This window comes from Mastomys coucha, unplaced genomic scaffold (genome assembly GCF_008632895.1).
Source record: "Mastomys coucha isolate ucsf_1 unplaced genomic scaffold, UCSF_Mcou_1 pScaffold9, whole genome shotgun sequence".
NCBI classification, from domain to species: domain Eukaryota; kingdom Metazoa; phylum Chordata; class Mammalia; order Rodentia; family Muridae; genus Mastomys; species Mastomys coucha.
The window spans coordinates 32,200,234-32,215,838 of NW_022196915.1; the positions used below are offsets into that span (position 1 = coordinate 32,200,234).

The following is a 15,605-nucleotide window of genomic DNA, read 5'->3' on the forward strand; positions in this document are numbered from 1 at the left end:
TTTAGCCAAAGCCGAGGGTGTAGTGGCACAGCCTTTAATACCAGCACTTGGAAGGTAGAGAAAGGCAGATCTCTGTGAGTTTGAGGCCAGCTTGGTCTACACACAGAGTTCCTAGCCAGCCAGGGCTACATAGTGAGAATATTTCTCTCCTTTTCCCTCTCCCTCTCTCTATCTCCTCCCTCCCTTCCCCCTCCCTTTCCTTCTCCCCTCCCCCTCCCTTCCCTTCTCCCCTCCCCCTCCCTCTCCTTCTCCGTTTCCCCTCCCTCTCCCCTCCACCCCCAGGGACTGGTGAGATGGCTCATCAGGTAAAGACACTTGCTTGCCATCAAGTCTGATGACATGAGTTCCATCCATTCTGGGGTTATTCTCTGGCCTCCCTGTGCTTCCATGGAATGTGCAACCCCCTTCAACCACCCCTGCCCTCCCAAAGTCCAAATAAATAAATACATAAATAAATAATAAAAAGCAGAGAAGATGGAGCCGTTAGTGTTATATGTATTTTACCAAAACGAAGATTGGGGAAAGATGAGCTTCTCCCTAAGACGTCATTCCCTTGAGGATGACCCACCCCCACATGACTGGCGTTTGCTGCTTCTGATCATCCCCATTGCTATGTGTGTAGATTCTATCTGAAAAGCAGAGAGAGAAACTATGTTTTGATCATTCGCGTGCTTCCAGTACTCCTTCATAGATAGTGGTCCCTTAAGCATGAAACCATTTGAATGACGTGCTTCAATGCAGCATCTCTACTTTCTCAATTCTCTAATTTATATTACCCTCCCGACCTCTGTGTGTGCGCGCGCGCATGTCCTCTATGCTTCCACCAGAGGAAAACTGGCAGGAATTGGCTCTCTCTCTGCTTTGTGAGTCCCAGGGATGGATCTCAGGTTGTCAGGCATGGCAGCAAGTGCCTTTATTGGCTGAGCCATCTCAAGGGCCCTCCAGTTCTGTTACCTTTTACATTTCAGCCCTGAAAAGGCTCTGAGGAAACCAAAATGTATCACCTTCGATTTAAAGTTTGCTTTAGAGCTGAAGGCAATGGAGAAACTGCAAGCAGAAGAAAGGCTGTGTTGGTCTGCTCCCTTTTCTCCTGAGACAGGACACAAGCGGGACACAAATTCTCCTATCCAGGCGACGGCTCTACATTGGAAACAGAAGAGTGTGCACATACATTTTATTCATTCATTTTCTTCCCACCTTGGAAGCCTAAAATTGTTCTCCTTTGTGATTCCATGTCTCTGCTATTTCTTTTTGGTAGTGCTGGGGATGGAACCCAGGTGTTGTGAACAGTATAGTAATCTAGTCAATGGTGTTCTACCATTGAGACATATTCCCAGCCCTGCAATTTATTCCTCACTTTATTTTGTGTGTGTAAGTGTTTTACCTACATGTATATCCATGCACTGGTGCCCATGAAAGCCAAAAGAGGGCACCGGGCACCCTAAGACTGGAGTTAAGACAGTTATGAGCCACTTTGGGGAGGCTTGAATGCAAACGTGGATCACCAGGAAGAGCAGCCAGTGCCTGTAACTGCTGAACCATCTCTTGACCCCTAGTGCTTGTTTGTTTAGAAAAGATCTATGTAGCCCAGGCTGATCTCTAACTCAGGATCCTCCTGCCTCTGTCCCTCGGGTGGCACACACCATTCTCCTATGTCTGCGGGCTGAGGTTACAAGTATATACCACCACCCCACTCTAATTTCTTGATCTTGCTTGAACTTGCTGTACAAGCCAGAGCTCTGAAGCGCTGCCTGGAGTTGTTTCCAGGAGACTTCTATGTGATGCTCATTAAATGTGTTAACAATCTTGCTCTTTGCTACCTGGTAGTCTTTATAGTCTTGGCTTAGAACTACAAGGGGTTACAGAAGAAGTCTGTCACCTTTGGCAGCTGTTTCGACCATCCCACTCAAACTGTTTCGACCATCCCACTCAAACTGTTTTTCATATCACCTGGTACCTACATGTTGGTAGGCGGGGTCTCACTAGGTAGCTCTGGCTATCTTGGAACTCAGCATGTAGACCTGCTTGGTCTCAAACTCAGAGAGATCCTCCTGCCTCTGCCTCTCAAGGGCTGCTATTGAAGGTGTGCCCATTACCATACCCAGCTCCAGGTTCTTTTTTTGTCATTGTCTTTTTACAAATTCTCTCTTTAGATGACTTTCTTGTTTTGAGGCTGAAGATACCCATTCTGATCAGCCCCAGGTTTCTTGTCTATACCTGCTCTTGGTGCTGCAGAATCATGGACTCACGTGAAACATTTCAGAGGACTACACTCAGGGTGAGACTCTGGACTTTCTCACCAATGTCTGTATCATTCAGATCATCAGATGGTACCCTGCACTCACTTGTGTAACTTAAAAACAAAGAGGCAAGCTTGGTCTTCTACTTTCATCTTCTGCCCTTCTGCAGTGACTAATTTCATACTAAGTTCTGCTAGTCTGTGTCTGGAATAGATTCCAAATTGAGCCTCATTTTCTGTCCCCACCATCCCTCTATAGTTTAAGCTATGGTCATCTCAGCGAGATTATGCACTCAGTAGTCTCCTGTGTGCTTTTGCCAATGTCCTTCCAGTTTACATTCCACCCAGGATCCAGAGCAATCCTCCCAATCTACAGCTCTCACCATAACCACCTTCTGCGTGCTTCAAATGAGAGCCATAGTTGAAAAAGGCCTCACATGATCTGGCCTGAACTGACCTCCTGATCTCTTGCTCTCTGTGTCATATTACACAAGCTTCCTTGCCTTTCTGTCTTACCACACACCATCCCTTTGCCTGCAGGCTTTCCTGGATCCTCTGTGGCCATGTGTGAGTCAGCTCTGGAAGGCTCTACACAGCACACTCCATAGGAGCCGCAGGTCCTTCCTGTCTGCTCACCTTATATTTTCCCATCTGCTTCTGTTGTCCTGGAAGACTATGCAGTTATTATACCTTTGTTTGTTTGCTCTCTCATCCCCACGACACTCCAGTCACCTCTGAACCCAGAATCTGAGCTCCTAGAAGAAAGGCATCTCCTGGCTCCATCCCACAGGCACCACTCTTCATAGCCACACTCCAACTGAGTACAGTGCCCGGCACACGGCTAGTGATCAATAAATATTTACCGCATGAATAAAAGATCGAAAGAGGGTACCTAAAAGAACCCCGGCTGTGTGCCTTGCCTTGGGTCTATGCTTCCAAGAAACTTAAACTCTCTTCAAGGGCCATTAGAACCAAGAACATAAGCATCACAGATAAATATTGATGTATTTCCCCAGCCACATGAATATTCAAGTGTGCAGCCTCTGATGGTTGTACTGTAAACTGTGTACACAGATCCTGCCTTAATACCCTCATAGGGACCGTTCTGCAACCCTTCCCCACCCCCTGACGGCCCTTCAGTAGTCAACCTTGGCCCCTAGCCCACCTAGCCTAAATGCTTCCCATTGAATGACTTCTGTGCCTCGCTGAAGCTGAAGCCTTCAGGAAGTAGCCCTCTTGCCTTGCTCTACCAACTCTCTTTCAAGCCCCTTAGCAGGATCACAATGCAGAGGCATCCATATCTTCACTAGAAGCTAGTGCAGCTGGAGCTGTATCCCACTCCCTCCTGGTCTCTATTCATGAACTCTGGACTGCTTTTCAGGGACTTCGGAGTCCCTTCCGAACCTGGAGATCCCTCACAGCATTTACTATGCTCAGACCTTCTCTCCTGGGCCGCCGGATGGAGGACGGCCCAGAACGCCCCACCCTTTCCCATTTTCTTGCAGCTGTTCTCGTCTTCCCTGTCAGACTTCTCGGAGACATTTACAGCTGTCTATGCCTTCATATCTCTATCTCCTTACCACCATTTTAGCACTATTGAATCAGCTTCTTCCCTACCCCGCAGACACAGTTAATGGGGAATCGTGAATTCTCCACTATAATTGGTATTTAAAAAAAAAAAAAAAAAAAGGAAAGAAGGAAGGAAGGATGACTTTTATCCCAGGCACAGAGGGTGTTACAGAAAATAGCTTACCATGAAAGCAAGTTGTAAAGTGGCATTACAGAGGCTGGACACAGGTACTCACTTCCCACCTGAAGAAATACAGAAACAAGTTTGAAGTGGTGAAGCAATGTTTATGACAAGCCCTTGTTTGACCTGACCAAACCAGAGTGGAGTTGCTGGAACTGGGGCCATGCAATCAACCTTGAAATTGACCAGTTTTCTGGGAATAGGATACGCATAGCAGTAATCACTCATTGACATAAGCTGGCATGAAAATTCCTCGTGAGTTAACCCCATAGAAGCAACTCTGGGACTGGGACATTTCCCATTGCTAGAACACCTTGTGTTCAATCCTCTGCACTGATGATGATGATGATGATGACGATGATGATGATGATGATGATGATGATGATGATGATGATGATGATTAGTTATTGAAGTATGACATTAAAATTTTTTGAAGGGATTCTAGAAAAAAGATTAAATTTCTGTGATGGCTATTTTTGGTTGTCAACTTGATTACATCTAGAATGAACTACAGTCCAGAAATGGAGGGCACATCTGATAGAGTTTTCCCCCCCTTGGTTTTAGGTGGGTGAATCCACTTTTAGTCTCACCTTCCAGGTAGGAAGACACAGATCTTTGATCCAGATCTTGAATCAGGAAGACATGCCTTCAACCTGGACCACACCTTCTGCTAGAAACCTATTGGCCATAGAAGAAGGGAGCTTCTGCTCTTTGCTTGCTTGCTCTTGTCTTGCTAGCAAGTCCATTCCTTCACTGGCATTAGAGCCTACCCTTTGGAATTCCAGTATGTACTGAAGACCAGTCGAGACATCCAGCCTTTTGGACTGAGGAACTTCTGGGTCCTTGGACTTTTCATTCCTACCCATCCATTGTTTGATAAGTGCTTTTAATAAATCCCCTTTCTATATATATAGAAAAGGAGATTCATTCTATAAGTTCTGCTACTCTAGAAAGCCCTGATTAATATATTTTTAAAGCAATTTTTCTTCTAATAATGTTGCATTTCTTTAACAGGCTTCAAATGAGTAAGAGTCATGGAAATAATCAGCTAAGAGAAGGTAAGGATTGTGCTACACATATACATTTTATTTTATTTATTCTATTTTATTTTTTAAATATTTAGTTTATTTATTTTTTATGTGTATGAGTACACTATAGCTGTACCGATGGCTACGAGTAATTATATGTGTGGCTGCTGGGAATTGAACTCAGGACCTCTGCGTGCCCCGCTTACTCCAGCCCCGCTCGCTCGGTGTGGAATTCACTGTAGCTGTCTTCAGACGCACCAGAAGAGGGCGTCAGATCTCATTACGGGTGGTTGTGAGCCACCATGTGGTCACTGGGATCCGAACTCAGGACCTTTGGAAGAGCAGTCAGTGCTCTTACCCACTGAGCCATCTTGCCAACTGCACATATGGATTTTAATGCACCCTTGTCTCCATGGTAAAGGTGTGCAACTTTCAGGCAGGTAACAGACACATAGGACATTCTTCCTGCATCTGTTGAGACTCAGCTGCCATTATTTCAAACAGTCCTGCTGACAACACAGCATGCTTGGGGGTGGCATGTTCTAATCCTCCAGTGTTCAGATACATCATGAACCCCATGTAAACAGCCAACAATTTAAATGATGTAAGGTTGATGAGTCCTGTGCTGCACTCCCTCCCACTACCTCTGAGTAGTCAACCGTGGCCGTGCTGACCCGGCCTCATTGCTCTCCCAGCTTGTTCACATGCTCACAGTGGAAATTTATTGCCAATGTCAGTGCCAACCTCATGGTGGCTTTCCCCAGAGAATGGCAAAGGGAATTTTCAACTCTCATTTTCTTGGATCTTTTGGCAACATTTAATACAGAAAACTGATTTTTGTTTGTTTGTTTGTTTTTTGTTTTTTCCCTCACAGCAGTCCGTTGGCTCCAGCATCACTCACTGCGTGGCCTGGTCTCTCTTGGTTCTTCTCAGACCCTTTTCCTCATTGTGATAGATTTGTTGGAGTTCTCAAGTCACCGTCTGAAGATTTCCTTCTCTTGTCTCTCAAAGGTCTCTTTCTAGGGGTGTCATCCCCTGGTGCCAAACCCCAGCTCCGTGTTAACCATCCCCCAAAGCAAACCAGCAGGTGAGAATAACCAGATCACACACTCAGTTCTTTACTGGAGTTTTGATGTACTAGAGTCTTGATGTCCCACATGAGCGTCAGACTCAACACACATACCACTCAGCCCTGGGTCAGAGGCCAGGCCATACAGTTAGTTGTTCTTGATACAATCTACACCTCTTGCCTCTTTTAATCCACTGTTAAAGACTGTTCATTTCTTCTTTTCTCCTACACTTTTACCAACTCCGTTCCTCCGCCTCCCTCTCTACCAGCCATCACATTAGCCAAGGCTGCCTGATTGAGTCCCCACACTTGCCCTTGTGCTTTCTAATGCTCTCAACACTGTAGTCCAATAAACAGGGGAACAACAAACTTAGAAGACTATTGGGAGAAAGATCAGAATCTTAGCATGGGCCCCAGGACCCCGAGTGACCTGAATCCACCAGCTACGTCTTGTTCTCAACTCCTGCCCTCCTTCAAACATCGTGTGGTTTCTCTAATCAGTTTCCTCGCTGTGTGACAGCGCTTCTCCTTCTGGTCCTCTCTCTGTTTAACCCTCCTCCTTCAGATTTGTTTACTTTATTTCATGTGTGAGTGTTCTGCCTTTACCTATGTATGTGCACCATGTACGTTCCTGGTGCCTACTGGAGTCAGAAGAGGTCTCCAGTGCCCTGGGAGTTACAGATGGTTGTGAGCTGCCATGTGGGTGCTGGGCACCACACGGTCCCAGGTCCTCTGGAAGAGCAACAGGTTGTGCTTTTAACTGCTGAGGCATCTCTCCAGCCCCATGGAATTATCTTTTAAAGCATCTCCTCTCCAACCCAAACATTTGCCTTTTTAATTGAGCTGTAGAAAAGTTTCAAATCAGGACTTAGGTTGTAGAAGCAGGAGAACGGCCACAAGTTCAAGGCCAGCCTGTCTACAGAGCGATTTCCAGGCTGGCCAGGGCTACATAGAAAGATCCTGTCTTTTAAAAACGAAGTCACCCTTTTCTAAAACGTGTGTGTGTGTGTGTGTGTGTGTGTGTGTGTGTGTGTGTATCTGCATGAGTGAATTTGTAGCACATGAATGCAGGAGCCAGAAGATGAAGTTGGATCTCTTGAAACCATAGTTATAGGTGGTTGTGAAGCACCATGAACACAGCCCAGAGCTCACTCACAGCCTCTCATAACTTGGCTTTTCAGGAGCTCTGAATGGCAACTTTGGAGTTCCTGCTGTGTGGGTTTTGCTTCTTGGCAAAAATCTCTACAATGAATAATAGAAAAGCCCCCATAGGTCTCCAGTCTGTCTCCCCCAAACCAGAACAGGCTCATTTCCTACATTAGGCCCAGCTAATGTTTTATCTGATTTAATTTTTAATATTTTGGACGGTGACTCTCACGAGTTTGCAGAGGAGGCCATTTCATAATTCAATATTTCTCTCCCAGATAGGGAGTGTTTCCAGTAATCAATCCACATGTTTAAATTTATTTTGTTCTCTTGGAGATGAAGTGCTTCCTCTCTGTGAAAGGTAAAAATTTCCAAATATGGAATTAATAAACAACAGCGCCCCAAGGGGCGGCCTATTTCCTTAGTCTGCAAAAAGAAATTAATATTCCCAACCAATGGTTTTCCTTGCTTTTCTGCAAGCCTATAATTTTCTTCTAGTCTCTTATTATCTTCATAAACTTATTTCTTACTTAAAAAAAAAAAAAAGATGGCTGTGAACCAGAAAGATGGTTTAGCAGGTAATGGTATTTGCCTCCCAGACAAACCCCTAATAATGATGACGATGATAACGATGACAACAACAACAACAACAACAACAACAACAACAACAATAGAGAAAATGAAAAGGGGAAAGTTATACAAGTTGGGATAGGCAAATGTGAAAGAGTCAAAGAAGCCTGAACGTCTGGATGGTAAGAGCAAGGGGTAGGTGCACAGTGGCCGTGCTCATTCAAGAGTCCTGTGAGGTTGCTAAGGGAAAAGTGCATTAATTGTCCTTGGCAATAGTCCGTAGGAAATCCAGATGGATGCTTGTGCAGAAGAGACAAAATGGTGTCAAGGGCAGAGGGTCTATGATCCCTGTGTGGCTGAAGTGACAGAAATCAGCAGCAGATTAGAGGACCCATACAAGGCAAGCATGTCATCTGGTGGCTGACAATTGTCTGTAACTCCAGCTCCAGGAGATCTGACGCCCTCTTCTGGCCACCAAGGGCAATGGCACACATACAGCATACACTCACAGATACACACACATACACATAAAAAAAAATCTTTAAAAAATGTGGAAATGGAACAAAACCACCAGATCTTTCAGCTAGGATAACTGGGTAAGTGGGAAGACCAACTAGTGGTATCAGGACCTACATTAGGTTTTGAGGAAGAAATGACTTCAAGTCAGTTTTGTTATGCTGAGTCTGGGGTAGTAACTTAGAAATACCCAGTTTCCCCTGGGTTAAGATGGCTTTTCGACAACAGCTCACAAAGCCCGAATGCTAAGCCAGCCTGATTTTCTGAGTTCTAACTCAAAAGGTGAAACCTTTTCTTTCTGCCTTTTTAGCCTTTCTTTAGATACTGCCCCAAATCTTAAGCATGCATACCCTGGGGTATAAGCCTGAGACTTCCTCATTTCCCCCTCTGCCCCATGCAACTGCTTGCCCACCTTCACTGCCAACATGCTGGCTCTCTTGGATCCTTAACTGATGGGCATGGGTCTTAGTCTCTTTCTCCCTTGTATTCACTTCCCCCCTCTTAGCAGCTTGCCTGCACTGTTCTTAGTTTTCTCTCAAATCATCATAAAATGACCCTCAAGTTTCAGAACAAAAGGAGGCATTGTCTTTGTAGGTCTGAAGTTTGAGGATGGAGCAGGGCTATAACTCCACTTGTGAGTCAGTCATACATACACACACACATACATACACACACACATACATACATACACACATACATACACGCATACATACACACATACATACATACACACATATATACATACACACATACATATATACACACATACACACATACATAATATATACAATTACATGATATAGACATAGTGACTTGATAATGTTAACATTACATACATAAATGAAAGACAAAGATATTTTGGGATCACCCAGGCAGAAAGAATAGCTACACGGAAAAGAGCCACGGAGCTCTTCAACAAGTAAAGATTAGATCGGAGGATCCGAGGAAACAGGAACATGTCCGGCCCAAGGAGCGAGGTTTCCGGAGTGTGTGGGCCTGAAGGGGCCACAAACAGCTGGGTGCCATCCCTCTTGCTTTTTAGTCTTTTTAAAAATCCGGTTCCCAGGGGTTGCTCTGAGTTCTGCTAGCGTTCTGTGTTAGTACATTCTGGGTGTGACTCCAAAGCTCCTAAGACTGAGTGATCTAGTACTTGCAGGAGTGTGTGCCCATAGTTTGGGAAGCTGGGAGTCTAAGGTCACTGTGCAACAGAACTGTTGTCTGATCAGGTCCCATTCATCAGGTCACATGTGGGAGGGACTTCATTTACAAGGCACTGAACCTCATTCCACAAGATGGACTTCTTTTTTTTTAAAGATTTATTTGTTTTTTTTGTAGGTACACTGTTGCTGTCTTCAGACACACCAGAAGAGGGCATCAGATTCCATTACAGATGGTTGTGAGCCACCATGTAGTTGCTGGGAATTGAACTCAGGACCTCTGGAAGAACAATCAGTGTTCTTAACCGCTGAGTCATCTCTCCAGCACCAAGATGAACTTCTTATGACCTAATTACTTCCTAAAGGCGCTTTTGGCATTGTCACACTGTGGATTAAATTTCAACACACAGTTCAAAACCTTATCTGAAGTGTCTGGGACCAAAAATGTTTGATATTTTGTTTCTCCACCTCCCTTCCTTTTCTTCCTCCCCGTCTCCTCCCTCTTTCTCTTCCCCTCTTCTCCCTTTGTGTCCTTCTCTGCCTTTCCCCTCTTCTCCTCTCCTCTTCCTTTAGATTTTGAGATATTTGCTTCCAAGTTGACTACTCCTACACACCCCCCACACCCAGAATAAGACCAAGAATACTTGGTTTCGAGATGAAATTTCAAGCTTCAGAGCATTTTTCATTTTATATTTTTAGATTGGGGATGCTAAACCTGTATGAATGGGGGCCTTACAGACATTCAGGCCACAGCATCTGTGCTGAAAAATATTTTGCATCACATTGCCTGTGTTTAGTGTTCACCGATGCCAAATTTAGGTAAAGGTCCTGGTGTTTATTTAGCGCAACCTCCCACACTGTTGGAAAGTGTCCCAGTGAGCTTTTTTGTCACTGTGATAAAACAGTCAAAAGCAACTTGAGGAGGAAGGTCAATTTTAGTTAACAGGTTAGTCCATCAGGCAGGAGCCTGAATGCCGCAGCTGAAGCAGGGACCACTGAAGAAGGCTGCTGGTAGGAACCCCTAGGAATTGCTCTCCATGGCTTTCTCTGCTTGCTTTCTTCCACAGTTGAGAACCGCCTGTTCCAGGGTGGCACTGCCCAAAGGGGGGGGATTCCCACTTAGATCATTAATAATAATAATAAGGCCGGGCGTGGTAGCATATTCCTTTAATTCCCTCACTCAAGAGGCAGGCAGATCTTTGTGAGTTCGAGGCCAGCCTGATCTACGAAGTGAGTCCAGGACAGCCAGGGCTACACAGAGAAACCCTGTCTCAACTCCTCCCCCACCCCGCCCCCAAAGAAGCCCTACAGACATGCCTGCAGGCTAATCTGATGTAGGCATTTTCTCAGTTGAGGTTCCTGCTTCACAGCTGACTCGTTTGGGTCGAGCAGATGAAACTAAATAGCACAGGGAGTGAGCAGAGGCTCGCAGGCAGAGTGCCTCTTGGTAAATTATAGGCAACAGTGAGCTACGGCCAACCTGACTGAACGGCAATGGTGAAGGAAAATGGCACGTGAATGTATTCTGTTTTGCGTTTAGTAGCTTTGCATTCCGTGTGCGTGGTGTGATTCAACCCTGTTGGTTGTAACTACCGCCCTTATTGGTACCAATAGTCCCTAGCTTGACCAGTAGGGGGAGCCAGCTGGGGATAGGCCTGATGGAAGCTATTATAGAGAGGACAGTGGGCAACATGGCAGACACCTACCCTTTCTTAATATGTCTGAGTGACGCGTGCTAGGAATAGGAATAAGAATCTGTCTAGCTCTGCTGTGTCCGTTTTGCTACATTCCGTTGTTGTTGAGATAAGGTCTCCCCAGGCTGGCCTCAGACTGGCTGTGCAGCTGAGATTTACCTTGAATTTCTGATCTTTTAGCTTCCATCTCCTCAGTGCTAGGATTACTGGTGTGCACCACACCACACCGGGTGCTGGGGATGGACCCGGGGAATTTGTGTGTGCTAGGCACTCAGTCTACTAACAGGACAACATTTCCTGCCCACCCATTTTTGCTACTTTTTGGCTTAAGGTAGTCTGTTTGTTATGTAGCCCAGGCTAGCATAGAATTTGTGCTCCTCCTGCCACTACATCCTGAGTGCTGGGATTATAGGAATTAAAAGTGTTGGTATTCTGTCTGGACTCCACCCCCACAGTTACCTAGCAACAGTCAGGTATGCTCCTCCCCACAGTTACCTGGCAACAGCTGGTAAAAGGGGCTGCTTGCCCCCTTTTCCTCTTTCACTTTTGTTCTCTTGCCTCTGGTCCCCTTGCTCCCCCTCTCTCCCCGTTCCCCCCGCCCCCCAAGTGGTCATGGCCGGCTTCTACTTCTCTCCTCTCTGCCTTCCTCTGCCTCTACCACTCTCCTAATTCCCCTCCCCACGTCCTAAGTAAACTCTATTCTATACTCTGTGGCTGGCACCCCCTTCCCTCACACCTCACCACATAGAACATATTTTTATACCCCTTTATCTTTTTATAATCACATCAAAAAGTATTAGCCATCAACACACTCATTGTATTTACTTTCAGCCATTAAAGCAGGAATTATAAAAACAAGGTGTACAGTCTGCTGCAGAGGTTCAGGAAGTTGGATTAATTTTGTTCACAGTGCCTGGGCAGGCAGGCGCTCAGCGACAATCTCCATTGCTATTCTATAACCAGAGGGAGATGCCATCCCTTGGAAAGGGTCACTGAGGCTGCCCTCCCAGTCAGGACACAAACATGCCATCAAACAAGGAGCCTGCAAATGCATGTTGACTCCTCCCCTAGTCTCTTGTTTGCTGGACACACACTTAATGCCACTGAGAAGGCAAGGCTGGCCCTGAGAGCCCTTTGCAGCACCCGCTGGCTTTGTAGTCAGAGTGTTCACAGGAAGCGCTTTCTCCCCACAGACCAGAGGACCACTGAAGCTCTTGATTCCTGATTTGCTTCATCATGACACCAGATAAGGAGTCTGTTGCGCCCAGGTTGCCTCTGAAGAAGAGAACCTGGATAGAGACGACTTCACATCTGCCTGAATGAAGGATGAGAGGGTGACCTTTCCCATTCTTAGGCTGCAGGAATGCCCTAAAGCTCAGTGCAATGACTCAGCAAGCACGAGGCAGGGCTTCAAAATCAACACCTGGTGTCTGACTTTTCTATTCTCTAAACAGATGCAGAAGTCCTCACAAAGGAAAGAAAACATTTCCAAAACAAACAAACAAACAAACAAACAAACAAACCTACCCCAGACTTCCATTTTGTCCTGTACTACAGTTTTAAAGGAGAGGAACATATTGAAGGCAGATATAATGGCAGGATTAAATTCTAAGAGAAATCATTGCCAATCACATGATTAATACTTCGAAGGTTCAAGCACAGCACCATCTATTGGGAGCACTTTTACTTGAGAGCATGCTCATTGGGGGATCACCCTCACTAGGGAGCATCTTTATGGGGCTGGTTCCAGATACTAACAATACATCCCTGGGCAAAAGCAACTAAAATCCTTACAGTGTAGACTAAGTATTTCTCATGGAATTTACAGAGGGAGGGAGGGAGACAGACAGACACACACACACACACACACACACACACACAGAGAGAGAGAGAGAGAAAGAGAGAGAGAATAGGGAGAAGGAGAAGGGAGAGGGAGAAAGAATGTAAATAAGAAATATTAGAATAATGCTAAGTATGGAAAAGAAAAAAGGCACAGGTGTCAAGACAACTATAAAACACGGGGTGAGGGTTGTGATTCAGAAAGAATGGTTTTAAGGAACCTTTATGAGGAGGTATAGAGACCTGAATAAGGTAAGAAAGAGAGGCATGCAGATATTTGGGAAAGAGCATGTCAGACAGTAACATGCTGACCTGAAAACATTTCAGGTAACATGGTACCTGAAAGCATTCTAAGGAGTGGACAAATCTGCATAGAGACCGGGACCAAGTGGACATGAGTGGAGGTCAGAGGTGTGATAAGGGCCTGATGGTGACAGTTTTCTGGTTGGGAGATTGAGTGTGGGAGGCTCAGTACTGGCTAGTTCTTTGTATTTGGATGAGCACTCAGGCATTACACACACACACACACACACACACACACACACACACACACACACACACACACGAAGGAAGGGGGAAGGAGGAGTTGGGGGAAGGAGGGAAGCAGAGAGAGATCTACCTGCAGAGGCCTTACTGTGTCTCAGATCTATCACACACCTTTCTCCAGAGCAGGAACTCTCTAGGGCTGCAAGCCAGAGAAGCACCAGCCATAGCTCACTACACTAACCCATGTTCAACCATTGGTCACTGGAAGTGGCTCACCCACACCCCATCCTTCCACATGGAAATGGGCAGAACCGGACAACTTTTGTTTTTGCTCACGGATCTGCTATGAGGTAGAAGTGGTACTGGGGTACTCATGAAAGAGACTCATGGGTCACTTGGGACAGGAAGAACCACACATGAGAACGGCCTAAAAATTTGACTGAATAGCCGTCCTAAGTGTTCATCCACTTTGGAGTTTCCAAACTAATGGCTGGTAAACTGCGAAGCCACATTGGGTGTGTTGGAGAGCCTTCTGGAAGTCCATAAAACACACACAATATATACTATTACCAGAAACTCTGAAAGGGTTAGAAAGGCTGAGGATCAAAACAGCTCTTTTCTCCTCTTCTTCCCTCCCCCTCCTCTGCTGCCTCTCTCCTCTTTTTCTTCCCTCCTCCTCCCTCCTTTCTTTACCTTGTCTCTTCTCCCCTCAGACCTTCTACACTGAGCATGCTCACTTGGGCCTACCTCTGAGAGCATGAAGTCTAGTCTTTCTGATCGCAGGGCTTCTGTGTCTTACAGGTTCTGTTAAAGCCTGGTCCCTGTTCAGGCTGCCGAACTTCATGAAGACCTGTCCATCTGTATTTGAGTGTGTTCTTAAAAAGCCTTTTGTAAGTTCCAGCGTGTTAAACTGGCCTCTTCCAGCCGGTCGGTCGGTCGGACGCTCTGTCCTTTGGCAAATGTAGCACATGCCATGCCTGAGAGTTCTCCTCACTAGGTAGGCACCCTGCCAACCAAGCTTCCTGGGAGGGGACAGCTGGGTGGAATTTCCCCTTGGGCCAGATGGAGCACCAGCCACCCCAACAGCAGACATGTGCAAGATAAACTCAGGGGATCCCACGCACTGTTTTCTTGGCTAGGAGGATCTTAGTTTTGTTTTGTTTTGGGGAGGGGTTTTTCTTGAAACGTGGTCTCCTGCAGGCCGGGCTGGCCTTGAAGTTCCTGTGTGGCCCAATGTGACCTTGAACTCTGAAGACTCCTATTTCCACCCCCCAAGGGCTGAGACAATTGCTGAGGGCTTCTTCAGTTCCAGGTCCAGTGCATCCCTCTCGGAACACCCGTGGTACCCTGGTGACATGGAAGCTTGCTGAGCATATGAACCTTTCGGAAACTATGCTGTAATAGCATTTAGGTAAAAGTAAAATTATTCTTGATGCTCAGAAGGACCAGAATGATTGAATGTCTTCTGGGGAACTCCAGAATGCCTTGTCCAAGTGACCTCGGTGAACCTTGCAGCGTTTACACTTATGCTGCCTGTTCAGTTGAAATGAACTCATATTTTGCTATATCAGCCAATATTCTTATGGATCCATGCCCAGAAATGAACTCATAAAGTTGAATAATTTTTTAGGCCATTGATTTATGATCCAACATGAGTTTATCCTTTAGTAAATATCATTTATTGGTTGGCTTACAGATGAAAATTTTTTTGAGATGAAGTATCAAATCGAGAGGTTAGAAGAATTATATGTGGCCAGGTGTCTTAGTTAGGGTTTCCATTGCTGTGAAGAGCAAGCAAGCTCTTATAAAGGACAACATTTAATTGGGGCTGGCTTACAGGTTCAGAGATTCAGTCTATTATCATCAAGGCAGGCACATGGCAACATCCAGACAGGCATGGTGCTAGAGGAGCTGAGAGTTCTACATCTTGATCCAAGGTAGCCAAGAGAAGAGACTGTCTTCCAGGGAGCTAGGAGGAGTGTCTCAAAGCCCTCTCCACAGTGACACACTTCCTCCAGCAAGGCCATACCTCCTAACAGTACCACTTCTTATGGGTCATACATATTCAAACCACCACACCAGGCATAATGGTGCACAACTTTAATCCCAGC

At 45.7% G+C, this 15,605-nt stretch overlaps 1 long non-coding RNA gene across 1 annotated transcript; it reads right to left on the reverse strand.

Annotated features, from left to right (window-relative positions):
• Positions 1 to 854: 854 nt before the first annotated feature.
• LOC116084640 lies at positions 855 to 14,442 on the reverse strand. Its single transcript, XR_004116197.1, has 3 exons — positions 14,242 to 14,442; positions 3,993 to 4,051; positions 855 to 1,140 (listed from the first exon to the last, which is right to left on the reverse strand). It is a non-coding gene; the product is annotated as an uncharacterized LOC116084640 (long non-coding RNA).
• Positions 14,443 to 15,605: the final 1,163 nt, after the last annotated feature.